General features: G+C 42.2%; 1 long non-coding RNA gene across 1 annotated transcript; it reads left to right on the top strand.

Moving 5' to 3' along the window:
* Positions 1-9,518: 9,518 nt before the first annotated feature.
* On the top strand, positions 9,519-11,853 carry LOC128437549 (uncharacterized). The gene is made up of 3 exons (XR_008338227.1): positions 9,519-9,677; positions 10,561-10,614; positions 11,255-11,853. It is a non-coding gene; the product is annotated as an uncharacterized LOC128437549 (long non-coding RNA).
* The last annotated feature ends 3,786 nt before the right edge of the window (positions 11,854-15,639 follow it).

Raw genomic sequence — 15,639 nt, 5'->3', positions numbered from 1 at the left:
GCCGCTGATTAGTGTGACAAGTGTGTTGAGCCAGCGGCGTTGAAAATGTATTTGTGGATCTTTTTTGCGCATGTATTCATTTCTGTGTGCATTTAATCCTTTTGAGACTGTTCTGGCTCCATAGCGGAGCAGTTGCAGGAAATGGTTGAGCTCGTTTTCAAGAGGGCCGTGCAGAAGCCACACTCTGCTGCAGTCTTCGCCGAGCTGTGCCAGCACCTCTCAACAGTAAGTGATGCATCTAGATAGATAGATAGATAGATAGATAGATAGATAGATTACTTTATTCATCCCGAGGGGAAATTAAGTCGTCATAGCAGCCGGTACATTTGAATACAATAAAATACAATACAATAGAATAAAATATAAAATATAAAATATTGCGGTAGAAAGAATAAAAACAGAAACACAAGATAAAATAGGTAGATAAGGTGCAGTGGCAGATGATGGTAATAGTACTGATGATATGATGGTAATGTTATTGTTAGACAGTATATCAAAAATAGTACAGTATATATAGTATATAATATATATTTATATATGATAGTAATTATACCAATATAATAGCAGTATATAGTAATAATAGCAGCAACAGTATATATAATAATAATAATAATAGTAAAATATAATATTAATAACATGTACACATGTATAAATAAAATATGTGTATATAGACTTATATATACAAAGAATATACAAAGAGTATGATATAATATATGATATATAGTACGGGTATAAATATAAGTATTTGGCGATACAATAGATAATATAATATACTGTGAGTGTAAGAATATGTAGACAGAGTGTGCAAAAGACAATATTATTGTATAAAATGATGAATTGAGACAGGTATATTTAGTGCAGTTCTGTGATGGTGGCTCTGACAGAGGTAGATGAGTTGTATAGTCTTATTGCGGTTGGGAGGAACGATTTCCTGTATCGTTCCTTAGAGCAGCGGGGTTGAATGAGTCTGTGGCTGAAGCTGCTCCTTAGCTTGTCTAGTGTTTTGTGGAGGGGGTGAGAGGGATTGTCCATGATTGCCAGCAGTTTTGCCAGCATCCTGTCCTCCACCACCTCCTCCAGAGTGACAAGCTTAGAGCCAACCACAGACTCTGCCTTCCTAATCAGTTTTTTCAGTTTGTTGGCGTCCTTAGCCTTGATGCCCGCACCCCAGGACACCACAGCAAAGAAGATGGTGCTCGCCACAACAGACTTATAAAACATCTGCAGCATCTTGTTGCAGACGTTGAAGGACCTGAGCCTCCTCAGGAAATAAAGCCGGCTCAGGCCCTTCTTGTAGACGGCCTCTGTGTTGGTGGACCAGTCCAGTTTATTGTCTAGAGTGACACCCAGGTACTTGTAAGCAGGGACCACCTCCACAGCCGTCCCACCGATGCAGACAGGAGAGGGCAGGGGCTTGGTCCTCCTGAAATCCACCACCATCTCCCTCGTCTTCGCCACGTTGAGCTGCATGCGGTTCTCCCCACACCACTTCACAAAGCGGTCAACCAGGTCCCTGTACTCAGCCTCCCCTCCGCCCTCAACACACCCCACAATGGCCGTGTCATCAGAGAACTTCTGCAGATGACACGTCTCTGTGCAGTGCTTAAAGTCAGCAGTGTATGTGGTGAAGAGGAAGGGGGACAGCACAGTTCCCTGGGGGGCCCCGATGTTACTGATCAGATGATCAGACACACAGTTCTGTAATCTCACAAACTGTGGTCTGCCCGTCAGATAGTCATCGACCCAAGCGATGAGGGGAGCACTCACCTGCGTGCCCTCCAGTTTGGCCTTCAGCAGTGGGCTGGATGGTATTGAAGGCGCTGGAGAAGTCGAAAAACATGATCCGGACTGAGGTGTTGGGTCTGTCCAGGGAGGAGTAAGCCTTCTGCAGCAGGTAGATGATTGCATCATCAACCCCAACATGGGGCTGATATGCAAACTGCAGGGGGTCTTGTGATGGGCACACCAGCGGTCTGAGGTGGGCCAGGACCAGTCTTTCCATGACCTTCATGATGTGAGAGGTCAGTGCCACCGGCCTGTAGTCCTCCAGTGCAGCAGGACGTCCTTTTTTGGGCACTGGGACCAGGCAGGATGTTTTCCAGAGCACTGGCACTCTCTGAAGGTGTAGGCTCAGGTTGAAGAGGTGCTGGAGAACTCCACAGAGCTGGCTGGAACAGGCCTTCAGCAAACGAGGGCTGATGCGGTCCGGCCCCGCAGCTTTCCTCGGTTTGAGCCTCTCCAGCTCTCTCCTCACCTGGCTGGCTGTGATGTGGAGTCCAGACTGGGGGGTGGGGGATGTCAGCGATGGGTTTGAGGGTGGTGCAGAGATGTTTGTGTTGCAGGAGGTGGTGGGGGGCTGTGGGGGATGTGAGGATGTCCTGGGGGTGGGAGGTGTGAGAAGGTCTGTGGTAAAGGCCAGCGGGGGGGTGGGGGGAGATGGTGACTGGGGTGGTGGGGGGAGGTGGGGGGTTGTTGCTCAGAGACGCAGTAGAGGCAGTCGTAGAGTCAGTGGAGGCAGTGGATGGTCCGCTGGGGGCTGGGGGGTTGGAGTTGAACCTATTGAAGAACGTGTTCAGCTCATTCGCACGTCGTTCATCCCCAGCTGCTCCCCCATCTCTCCTCTTGAAACCAGTGATCTCCTTCATACCACTCCAGACGTCCCTGGTGTTGTTTTCCTCCAGTTTGTGCTCCAGTTTTCTTCTGAAGTTGTCCTTGCTCTCCCTGATGCTGCGCTTGAGCTCCCTTTGAACCCGTTTGAGTTCTGCTCTGTCCCGTGATCTAAAGGCCCTCTTCTTCTCATTGAGAAGGGCCTTCAGGTCGCTTGTAACCCACGGCTTGTTATTTGGGTAACAGCGGACCTCTTTAGTGGGGATGGTGTTATCGATGCAGAACCCAATGTACTCAGAGACACAGTCAGTCAGGCCATCAATGTCCTCACCATGTGGCTCATACAGAGCATCCCAGTCTGTGGCCTCCAGGGCCCCACGCAGTGTTTCCATGGCCTCATGAGACCATTTCCTCACTGTCCTCACTGTGACTGGGTGCTGCTGAATCACAGGCTTGTAAGATGGTGAGAGCAGGACTAGGTTGTGGTCTGACCTGCCCAGTGGTGGCAGGGCAGTGGAGCTGTATGCATCCTTAACATTTGCATATAGGTCCAAAGTCTTATTTTCCCGGGTGGCACATTTTACAAACTGGAAGAAGGTTGGGAGTGTGGATGAGAGGGAAGCATGTTTAAAGTCACCTGTGATGATGATGATGAAGGCCCCGGGGTGTTGTGTCTGTAATCCTGCAGTCACAGTGTGGATGACGTCACACGCTGCTTCTGCGTTCCCAGATGGAGGAATGTAAACATTGATGGCGAAAAAACTGGTAAACTCCCTCGGCAAATAATATGGACGAAGTCCGACGGCGACGAGCTCGATGTCCGGGCTGCAGACACGATGTTTAACGGTGACGTGCCCGGGGTGACACCACCTGTTGTTCACGAGCACGGCGAGTCCCCCTCCTTTCTTCTTGCCGGTCGCGATGGTGTCTCTGTCGGCTCGAACCGTCTGGAAGCCAGGAATGGTGACGTTGGAGTCCGGTATCTGCTCGTGCAACCACGTTTCCGTGAGACACACAATACTGGACTCCCTGTACTCCCTCTGTGTCCTGATGAGCGCTTCCAGTTCGTCCACTTTATTTGCCAGCGACCTCACGTTTCCAGTGATTACTGCAGGGATGAAGGGCTTAAACTTCCTCTTCTCCTTCCTCCGTTTAAGCCCCGCTCTGCAGCCCCGCCGTCTCCTCTTTAGTTCCTCCGGGATGGTGGGTCTCTCTCCGGCCAAGAGGGTAGTGTGCCTCAGGGCGATCAGCTGGTCGCGGGTGTAAACAATGCCGGCGTGTGTTGCAGGCATTCTCCCAGTGATCCGAAGAGACCGAAGTGCGGTTAAAAGTTATAAAAAGTGTCCAATAAATTTCAAAAGCATCTCGTCATTGTGCGGGACGGAGATGCACAGAGCAGTGCAAAAATAAATATAAAAAACAAATCGCAAACGTTATAAAAACACAAAAAAACCGACAGTAGTACCAGGAGCTGCTACGACAGGCACCCGTTAGTACGGCGCCATGTTGCGCTGGAAGCTACTTTATCCTGTTTCTTAATTAGTTGGACAGCTTATCTTTTGTATGCAGGTTGTAACCTTAATTTAGCCTTTTGATAAACAAGCTATGCAAACCCCTTGGGTAAATTATAAATTATCTTTCTCACTAGTAATAGATTGTAAATAAGACTTAATAAGAATGTATTTTACAATACAACATTTTTGACCCATGTTGTGAATTAGAAGGGAAGTGAAAAAAACAGTTATTTGAAAAATACCTGAAATACTAAATGACGGAAATAATTTACTGCAAAGATATAAATAATAAATACTGAGTGGGGTCACTTTTGACCCATGTTGTCTTATTCAAATAATGAGTTCACTTATTTTCATTCATTTGTGTGCTGATTTAATCCTCAAATCAGAACACACTGATCACTATGTATGTATGTGAGTAGCATTAATGTTAATATTTCCTTATGGTTTTCTCCTCTTCAGGTGGAGGTCCAATCCTTGTCCGACTGGTCAGCCAGCGTCTCCTTCAGGTCTCTGCTGGTCAAACACTGCCAGGCAGAGTTCAGGAAGAACTTTGAAAGGGAGGGCATTTATCGGAAGAGTGGGTCCTGCCTGGAGCCAGTCAGGGACGTGAGGGTCATCGACCGGCTGAGGGAAGAGCAACTCAACGCAAAACCTTCCGGACGCCTCCTCAATAGCATCAAGTTTATTGGGGAGCTGTTCCTCTCAAAGGTTCTGGAGGAGAAAGCCATGTACTGCTGCATCAGGAGGCTGCTGCAGAACGGAGACGGGCCATCTCTGGAGAGCCTCTGTGAGCTCCTCCAGCTCATCTAGCAGGACCTGGAGGTGGTCACGTCTCTGGACTCCTACTATAACCAGCTGAGGTTCATCGCAGAGGAAGGGAAGAGGGCACCAAGGCTCTCCCTTTTGTTGAAGGACACAGTGGATGCACGGAAGAGGGCAGGCTCCACCCCCACTAAGTTTTTAATGAAAACTCATGTGGGAAATACAACTCATACACTTATAAAACTTATACAGAGATATTTGTAAATGGACAGAAACCCCCTACTGCAACCCCTGCTCCTACTCTGTATAATGTACACTGGGTGACATCATGCCCTGAACAAGTCTTTACTCTGTTAGGGGTTTATAATATGTTGTCGACTAATGAATAAAATGTTTTAAATTTTATTTGGGTGTTTTAATGTCTTGCATGCAGCTGCCCTCACATTTCAATTAAAACACATGTGGGAAATACAACTTATACATTTCCCCTTTTCCCAATAATCAATGATAAGCACAGATGACTGGAGAATTTCTGGGACAACATTTGACAAAAGTACTTCCTGAACTGAACATCAAATCTAAATGAGAATTCAGTAAAAAAAAAACAAAAAAAAAAAAACATGTTTGATATACAGGAGCCAATTAGACTTAATTAATGAGAAGCTTTTACAAAAGAAGCCTTGTAAGTGTTACGATGAACTAAAGTAACTTGAATGTGCTGCCATGGCAGAGCATCATTAGTTTGGTTTATGAAAAAAACTTTGAACATTAGAATAGTTAACTCCATGGACATTCTGTAACCAGGTAAAGATCTCATTGAGTTAAATCTCTCACAAGACAGATGTGGCCAAGAAGGCAGTAACACATTGTTACAACAGACAGAATACGAACACACACATACAGCGGTCATACAAAACATACACAACACACATGCAATCTTCTGAGCATAATTAACGTGTTACGGATCATCATAACGTGAAATATGATCACGTTGTAATGTGAAAACTTTCCAGTTATCTTATCACCAGCCCTCGAGTGGTACACCCCCCCCCCCCCCCTTACATATACATGTATGTACACAGGTAAAGAGGAAACAACTCGGACAGAGTTTTATATATAAAAAACAGCCCATGTGTGAAGTCTGCGGAGATACAGAGATGACAAGTTGGCAACATCAAACAACGTACAGAGTGTAGATTTCCATGGGCTTTAATAGAACACAAAGCACTTGGGCCTACAGACAGAAGGAGGATTTGTCTAAGGCTGCTTTGATTCAGTCTCTACAGTGAGGGGGAAAGCAGTGGCTCTCTCATAGAAGCTGTGCTTTCATCTTATTTTGCCAGTTTGAATCTAGTTTACATGCTTGTTGCAGTTGTCATCTTATTTTTCAATTCTCTATCCCTCTGTCGGATCACCACTTGTCTCTTTTGGCATTTCAGAGATGATTTACATTAATGTCTGCATTTTGTCTCTGCTTTATTTAAACAGGTGATATTTCAGTTATTCCAGGCTAAGTCTCGTAAATTATATAAATTGTCCCTGTCAACCCATCAAAATTCAGACTCGTGTTTGAAAGGGAAAGTCCACTTGCTCCACAGGTTTCACACACAGGGTTTTATTGAGCAGAGGCCAATCAGGCTGTTTAAAGTGTGTTTGTTTGAAGGGACTGATCACAGCTGCAGCTCTGTGGAGATAAGATATATCTGAGGTCCAGATCAATACATGTGACTGCTGCAGCGACTGGAGGTCAAATGTACTGAAGTTAGACAGAATAATTACAATGTATAGAAGAAAAACACTGTGAAGGAAACTTTATTTTTTAATATATCTTATTCTAAGATTTAGAATCTGATAGATAGGTCAAATGACCAAAAGGAGAGAGTAAAGTGTTAAACATTTCTAAAATACAGTTTCTGTAATCCAACACCCACCTGTGAAAGTTTTCTCATGTTCAAAAAGCACTGAACAGAAAAAGAAAAGAGAGGAATAGAGGGTTCTGTTGGAAACTCCTTTTCACAAAATTACCAGATTATGATGGAACATGCCTACCCCCTAGTGGCCAAAAGAAGGAAAATCCAAAACTGATTTTGACCACTGTTGAAGTTTCTGACTGATGATGCTTTCAGAATAAAATCCAATTTCATGACTCACTAATGTGAAATACAATTTTTCCCATGTCAGATATTAATATTTTTTAATTTGCCAGTCTTATCTTTTACATGTGTAGATGAATTGTCTGTGATCTTTTGTTTTCTTTCCAGCTTGCTCTGAACTGCTGGCTTGGGAGACAAAATAATCATTTAGAAAATCCAGAAGCAAAAGCTTGTTGATTAAATTATCAATCAAGCATTTCGTTAGAATATTGAAAAGTGAAGAATTCCTGATCTCCTCTTAATGTCTGTTTATTTTCTAAATGATTCGTCTTTGAGTTTTGGATCACTGGTCAGTCTCAAAATAAGTTTAGAGACATCATCTTGAGCTCTCAAAACTAAAATGTTACTTTATTGACTAAATAAATGTATATATTGATACAAATAAATGACATGACCAAGATTCTGACCATAGAAATAATATAATTTGCAGTTTAGTTATGACACGAGGAGGTGGCTCTATTGTGGCGAGCATAAAATCCACCTAATTAAGTATTATGATTAAAAGTCATAAATCATAACCAGCATTACTGCTCTATTACCAGCTAACGGAGGTCTTCACCTCCATATTCAACCTCTCCCTAAATCTCTCGACAGTCCCCTCCTGCTTCAAGCAGGCCACCATCATCCCCATACCTAAGAAATCATCCATCACCTGCTTAAACGACTACCGCCCTGTAGCACTGACCTCCACCATCATGAAGTGCTTCGAGCGGCTGGTCAAAAGCCACATCTGCTCACCGCCCAAACCGATCCACGGACGATGCCATCGCCCCGACAACACACACCACCCTCTCCCACCTGAAGAAGGCCAACACATATGTGAGGATCATGTTCGTGGACTACAGCTCCGCATTCAACACAATTGTGCCTGCCAAGCTCGTCCCCAAGCTCAGGAGCCTGGGTCTTAAAACCCCCCTGTGTAACTGGATCTTGGACTTCCTGACGAGCAGACCCCAGGTGGTGAGCTCCTCGGTGTGTTCATCACAGATGACCTGACCTGGTATCATCGGCTGCCATCTCCCTTCCGTGCAAGGCATCTACAGCACAAGATGCCTGAGAAGAGCACTGAAGATCATCAAGGACCAGAGCCACACAGGCTGTGGACTTCTCACACTGCTGCTGTCTGGCAGACGTTACCGGAGCATCCGAGCACGGACTACCAGACACACAAACAGCTTCTTCCTCCAGGCCATTAGGCTTCTGAACAATCAACACTGACCCTCTGAACAGTCACCATATACATTCTGCTCCCCCACTCATACAAATACACTTACTTCACATATATTCATATTATTAGGGCCCGAGCACCGAATGGTGAGAGGCCCTATTGAATCTGTAAGGATTTTTATTATTATTAGGGCCCGAGCACCGAAATCGGTGGGAGGCCCTATTGAAATTGAAATGATTATTATTATTATTATTATTATTATTTTTCTTAGCTTAAATGAATTGGCTTTTTGAGGGCTTTAATGTGCTCAAAAAGTTGTAGGAGTTTGCAGTAAATTCGAAGGCGGCGAAAATTTACGTATTCTGGAGTATTTTGAAAAGGGCGTGGCAAAATGGCTCAAGAGCGCCACCTACGGAAAAGCCCCTCATTTAGCATTCACCGATCTTCAAAAAAAACAAAGACTATTGTGTATCATGACTAGATGCACAAAAAAGTCCATCAGTGCATTATGAATAACGCCACAGGAAGCCCGCCAGTTTGACTTTAGTGGCCATTTTGGTCATATTCCATATTTTTGTTTTGAAGTACTCCTCCTACAGCTTTCATCAAATCAACTTACAATTTAGACGATCGTCATCACAACAAAATGGAGATCTAAAGTTATTGAAGGATTAAGTTTTAGCAAAACCGTCTGACCGTGGTGTGGCCTCAAAGTTTGATTAAACGCCATCAAAACACGGGCTCCTGTATCTTGGACATATTTTGTCCAATCGAGTCCAAACTATACACATAACACAAGAGTCGCGACCTGAAGACATCGGTACAGAAATCGTGACTTAAAATCACAGCGTCCCCTGGTGGCAACAGCAAATGTCTTGTTTTTCTATGTGTTACAGTTTGATTCACTACTCGTAGGGCCTTCATTAAATCAACGTAAAAATTTGATGCATGTGTTCAAAACAAGATGAAGATCTAAAGTTAACGAAATTGCAACTTTTCATAATACTGTGTGACCGTGGTGTGGCTTCCAGTTTGAGGAATGAAAACATCTATATCTGGCAGATGTGCTGCAATATTTAGTCACTAGATGGCAGTGTCAGACCATGGATTGTGTTATCTATGCATTAACAGACTGTGTTTACAGGGTGGCCAACTTTAGAGGAGAATTAAACCTTTTACAGCATTGCTCAAACTTTGGTTTTAGTCTCAATCGCTAAGTTCTTCCTTCATGACAACTCTGAGGGGGGTGTATTTTATTTTAACTCCCTCGTTTAAGCGATATAGATGTTTGAAATTCACGTGACGTCACAGTGTAAACTGTGCTGTGTGTTGTGAGTTCGGCTTCAACCAGCTACAAGTGAACGCCTCATGAAATGGCTTACACCCACATACCCGGTAAATTACACACTTTGATGTTCTGCTCCTTCTCCTGACGGTCACGGTAACGATGTCTGCGCCTCCATTTCTGTGGTAAGTCACGTTAAGTATTTTATTTCAATGTGATTCGCAGGGTGCCTTTGAATCAGCCATGATAGCTATGGGACGCTAATCCGGGAGCTACATACCAGCTCAGTGTATATCAACGGGTTCGATGCGAATGCCAGCTGTTACCGAAACAACCGCCATGAACCCAGGTCCACCAAGCAGAGATAAGCGTTCGTTTATAAGGATGAATCTGAGACAGGAGACTGTGTGTCGGCTTGTTTTTCGCTAGCGCCGGAGGCTAACTAGCTCGCTAACAAGCAAGCTAACAATATCTTCGCATGGGTGCAGTAACTGTCCTTCGATTCGATTGGGGTTATTACCGACAAACACCGACATGAAACGACATGAGCGGGTCCACCCAGCAGATATAAGCGTTACTTTATGCGGATGACTCTGAGACAGGAGACTGTGTGTCGGCTTGTAAGTTAGTTTCGCTAGCGGGCTAGCGATGCGAACTGAAACCTGAGAAACCTGAGTGTTTAAAGTCACATCTGCATTGCAAGAGCAGCTGTTCAAAGGAGCATTACGTGTCCTAAAGCTCTTTCTTCAGAGTAGTGTTGTAACGTGTTACAGTGAAAAGTAACCGTCTCTCCCACCTTCAGTATTTAAATCGTTAATCTCAGACAGACTTCACTGAATTCTTTTGTTAAATATGAGTAAATCATAGCCTTGTAACTTTACTAGAACAGACAGTGTCATACAGAATTGTAGGCTAATATGCACTACCTATTTCCTAAGCTGAAATGATTATGATCTGATTAACTTTGAATTAATATTTTATTATTACCATGTAAAAGTCTGTTAAGCAGATAACATGGCACATGTATGACTTAACATATCTGTGTATTTGTGTTCAATGTTCCTCTAGGATGTCCAGCGTGAGACACAACTTGAATCCAACCAGACTGAACACTGACTCCAGGTACAGACCTGTTTTCATTACTTACAAAGTATTGCACATAATACATAATGTGTTAAATTATAATGCAATACTTTTAATGTGAAATAGCTCCATACTAAACATTCATTGTCATGGTAGTGCACGTTTTAATCCAAAAGCATATTCAAATACATAGTTGAATATCCACCGAAAATAAGAATACACACTTTGTTCATATGTAACTCTAATAAATACTGTATAAGTTATATTTTGCTCCGGAATTGAACTGTGTTAAAGCGGTTCACATGGAAAATATATGTTCAATTATGTGAAGGGTGATTTTCATTACTATTATACTAATGGAGATTTAGCACTTGCTACACATTGTAAGAGCAGCTGTGCAAAGGAGCACTACGTATCCTAAGGCTCTTTATTCAGAGTCACGGTGTTGATGTCCTGTCACGTGTTACAGTGAAAAATAACCGTGTCTACTAGTGTTTACATCGTTAATCTCAGGCAGACTTCCCTGAATTATTTTGTTAAATATAAATACATTATAGCCTTGTAACTTTACTAGAACAGACAGTGTTCATAGAGAATTTGAAAATGATGTACACTACCTATTTCCTAAGATGAAATGATTATGATCTGATTATTTTTATGTTTCCTCTCATTTTATTAGGGACGGACGAGCCTGAAGGACACAGCTGTGATGACCAATTGACCATGTTTTGTCTCTTATGGCAAAGCAGAAATATTAAACACTGGGTTCTTATCTAAAGTGTATCAAATCAGAAAGCAAAAGATACACATTGTTGTTATAAGTTTTTATTATTTTAACCAACCATAATGAAGATAGAAATGAATTCTTATCCATGCCACTTAGCAATGACTGCCACCACCAAACAGTTGCAGGCCATCTTTATTTAAGGGAGGAATTTAGAAGTGTTGTGTAGCTTCTGATGATGATGCAGTCGTCCACGTGTTGACCACCATGTTGCTGCTGACGACGTCAGGTGCTGCAGTTCCTCATCTATGAAGAGAAGAAACGCACTGTTAAAGAATGTTTTGAGTTGTGTATGAAGCACAACAGATTTCAGATAGAACCGTTGTACTGTGGTCTGGGTTTGTATCCTAATGGTTAAATGCACATATTTTAAGTCGCTTTTGATAAAAGTACTGAAAGAAATACAACATTGTAAAAATAGATAAAATGTCTTTCTACCTCATCTGTAATATTCAAGGTGATAATCTCCCACAGAGCTATTGATAACAGTCCACATCAAGTCTCTCGACTTCTCTCAGTGTGAAAACATAATTATATAATTAATTTGAGAACTGTTTACAACACTGATGTGTGGAGATTAAAATCATATCTAAACTGTCTAATTCACTGTAAAACTCCATGACATTCGCAGGCCATCTGTAGTTAAGGGAGCAACGTATGGAGTGATGTGTAGAGGGCAGAAACTTGGACTATGGGCAGAGAAGGTCTCTGGTTCGTCTCCGGTTCGACTCCACGGAGAGACAACAAAAGACAAACCTGGATTGATCTGTCCAAAAATCCAAGAGTCTCCCTACCCTCTCTAGTGCCCCTGAGCAAGGCACCTCACTCCCCCAACATCTGCTCCGTGAGCGCCGTACATGGTCGCTCACTGCTCTGTGTGTCCTGCACCAGATGGGTAAAAAGCAGAGATTAAATTTCCCTACCTGCATGAGTGTGCCTTTGCATGTCTGTGCATTTGTTTGGGACGAATAAATGGATCTTAATCTTAATCTTTTAATCTTAATCAGTTGTCTTCCAGTTGACCAGCATGAAGCTGCAAATCTCCACCATGTTGCTGCTGAGGACATCAGGAGCTGCATTAATGAGGAGCAGAAGCGCACTGTTATGAATGTTTTGTGTTGTGTATGAAGCACCACATATTTCAGATAGAACCGATGTACTGGGGTCTGGGTTTGTATACTAATGGTTAAATGCACATACTTTAAATCGCTTTTGATAAAACGTGAGAAAGAAATACAACATTGTACACATAGATAAAATGTCTTTCTACCTCATCTGTAATATTCAAGGTGATGATCTCCCACAGAGCTGTTGATAACAGTCCACATCAAGTCTCTCCACTTCCCTCAGTGTGAAAACATAATTATATAATTAACTGGAGAAGTGTTTACAACACTGATGTGTGGACATTATAATCTTATCTATACTGTCTAATTGACTCTACAACTCCATGACAGACTAAATTAACGATGTGAAAATAGTAATGGTGGATATATCAGCCTGTATCAGAATAATGGTGAAACATAGTTATTATCACATGCAACTTACACATGTAGCTGTTGATATTAACTTATTAAAATAAAACAAAGTCACAGCCAAACATACGACTCTGCAGTTAACTTGCTTCAATGTGTTCATTAGACGTGTTAAATAAACTAACTTTTATAACAATTTTATATTAAAAAAGCCTTGAGGCATGTAAGTATATGGTGCTAGTTAAAGCAATAGGTTTGGTTGTATGGTTTCAAGGTTACTTACCTCTAGTTCATAGAGCCTCCTGCTGGCTACAGGAAGTGAAGCAATAATCCTTGCCGCAGTGCACAAACGCATGCAACGCAGAGACGAGCGCTTGGTCATTGAACGTTCTCTCTTCACCGACTGCAACAGAATAGAAATTGCCTGTGCTCGGGCCCGTTAGTGCTACAACGTAGCCCTAGTTAGGGCCCGAGCACCGAATGGTGAGAGGCCCTATTGAAATTGTAGGCATTATTCTTATTATTATTAGGGCCCGAGCACCGAATGGTGAGAGGCCCTATTGAAATTGTAGGCATTATTAGGGCCCGAGCACCGAAATCGGTGAGAGGACCTATTGAAATTGAAAAGATTATTATTATTATTATTTTTCTTCGCTCAGTGAATTGGCTTTTTGAGGGCTTTAACGTGCTCAAAAAGTTTCTAAAGTGTACAGTAAATTAGAAATGTGCGCAAGTTTACGTATTCTGAAGTATTTGGGAACGGGTGTGTCAAAACCGCTCAATAGCGCCACCTACGGAAAAGCCCCTCATTTAGCATTCACCGATCATCAAAAAAAACAAAGACTATTGTGTATCATGACTAGATGCACAAAAAAGTCCATCAGTGCATTATGAATAACGCAACAGGAAGCCCGCCAGTTTGACTTTAGTGGCCATTTTGGTCATATTCGATATTTTTTCTTTTAAGTACTCCTCCTACAGCTTTCATCAAATCAACTTACAATTTAGACGATCGTCATCACAACAAAATGGAGATCTAAAGTTATTGAAGGATTAAGTTTTAGCAAAACCGTCTGACCGTGGTGTGGCCTCAAAGTTTGATTAAACGCCATCAAAACACAGGCTCCTGTATCTTGGACATATTTTGTCCAATCGAGTCCAAACTATACACATAAGACAAGAGTCGCGACCTGAAGACATCGGTACAGAAATCGTGACTTAAAATCACAGCGTCCCCTGGTGGCAACAGCAAATGTCTTGTTTTTCTATGTCTTACAGTTTGACTCACTTCTCGTAGGGCCTTCATCAAATCAACGTAAAAATTTGATGCATGTGTACAAAACAAGATGAAGATCTAAAGTTATCAAAATTTAAACTTTTCATCAATCTGTGTGACCGTGGTGAGGCTTATAAATTTGATAAACAAAATGAAAACACCATGTCTGTAGTTAATGGTCCAACACTGCTCTCTAGTGACTTAATATTGAATTACACCTGTAGTGCCAATATTAAGGCACCAGAGGTCAGTGTAACACCATGGTTTGATTGAGACACAAAATGTAACTATTGAAAAAGCCATTTTGTCCCCTCTTCCCCCAATTTAAATCTGTCTGGAGCCGCACAACATATTTGATAACACAGGTTATAAAGTTATATATATACATATATATATATATTTATTAGGGCCCGAGCACCGAAATCGGTGAGAGGACCTATTGAAATTGAAAAGATTATTATTAGGGCCCGAGCACCGAAATCGGTGAGAGGACCTATTGAAATTGAAATGATTCTTATTAGGGCCCGAGCACCGAAATCGGTGAGAGGACCTATTGAAATTGAAATGATTATTATTATTCCTATTATTATTATTTTGCTGTGTCGTTAATGAATTGGCTTTTTGAGGGTTTTACCATGCTCAAAAAGTTGTAAAAGTTTGCAGTAAGTTAGAAAGTCGTGAAAATTTACGTATTCTGGGGTATTTGGAAATGGGCGTGGCAAAATGGCTCAACAGCGCCACCAACGGAGAGCCCCTCATTTACGGAGATGCACCTCATTTAGCATTCACTGATCCTCACGAAATTGAAGACAGTTGTGTATCATCACCAGATGTACAAAAAAGCCTCTTGGAGCATTATGAAAAACGCAACAGGAAGCCCGCCATTTTTGATTTAGTGACTATTTTGGTCATATTCCATCATTTTTTACTTTAATGCACTTCTCGTAGAGCTTTCATCAGATCAACTTAAAATTTAGACGACTGTCATCACAACAAAATGAAGATCTAAAGTTATCAAAGAAAAAACTTTTCGCCACACCGTCTGACTGTGGCGGGGCGTCAAAGTGTGACGAAACACCATCAAAACACGAGCTTCTATATCTCAGACATATTTGGTCCCATGGACTCCAAACTACACATGTAAGACAAGAGTCGCGACCTGAAGACAAAAACATAAAAATCTTGACTTAAAATGACAGCGCCCCCTGGTGGCAGCAGGAAATGTCTTGTTTTTGGTACATGTTGTATTTTTATGTACTTCTCGTTATTATTATTTTGCTGTGTCGTTAATGAATTGGCTTTTTGAGGGCTTTATCATGCTCAAAAAGTTGTAAAAGTTTGCAGTAAGTTAGAAAGTCGTGAAAATTTACGTATTCTGGGGTATTTGGAAATGGGCGTGGCAAAATGGCTCAACAGCGCCACCAACGGAGAGCCCCTCATTTACGGAGATGCACCTCATTTAGCATTCACTGATCCTCACGAAATTGAAGACAGTTGTGTATCATCACCAGATGTACAAAAAAGCCTCT

This window comes from Pleuronectes platessa, chromosome 3 (genome assembly GCF_947347685.1).
Source record: "Pleuronectes platessa chromosome 3, fPlePla1.1, whole genome shotgun sequence".
Taxonomy (NCBI): domain Eukaryota; kingdom Metazoa; phylum Chordata; class Actinopteri; order Pleuronectiformes; family Pleuronectidae; genus Pleuronectes; species Pleuronectes platessa.
The sequence above is the reverse complement of the archived record's forward strand: the minus strand, read 5'-3'. Positions and strand labels throughout refer to the sequence as shown.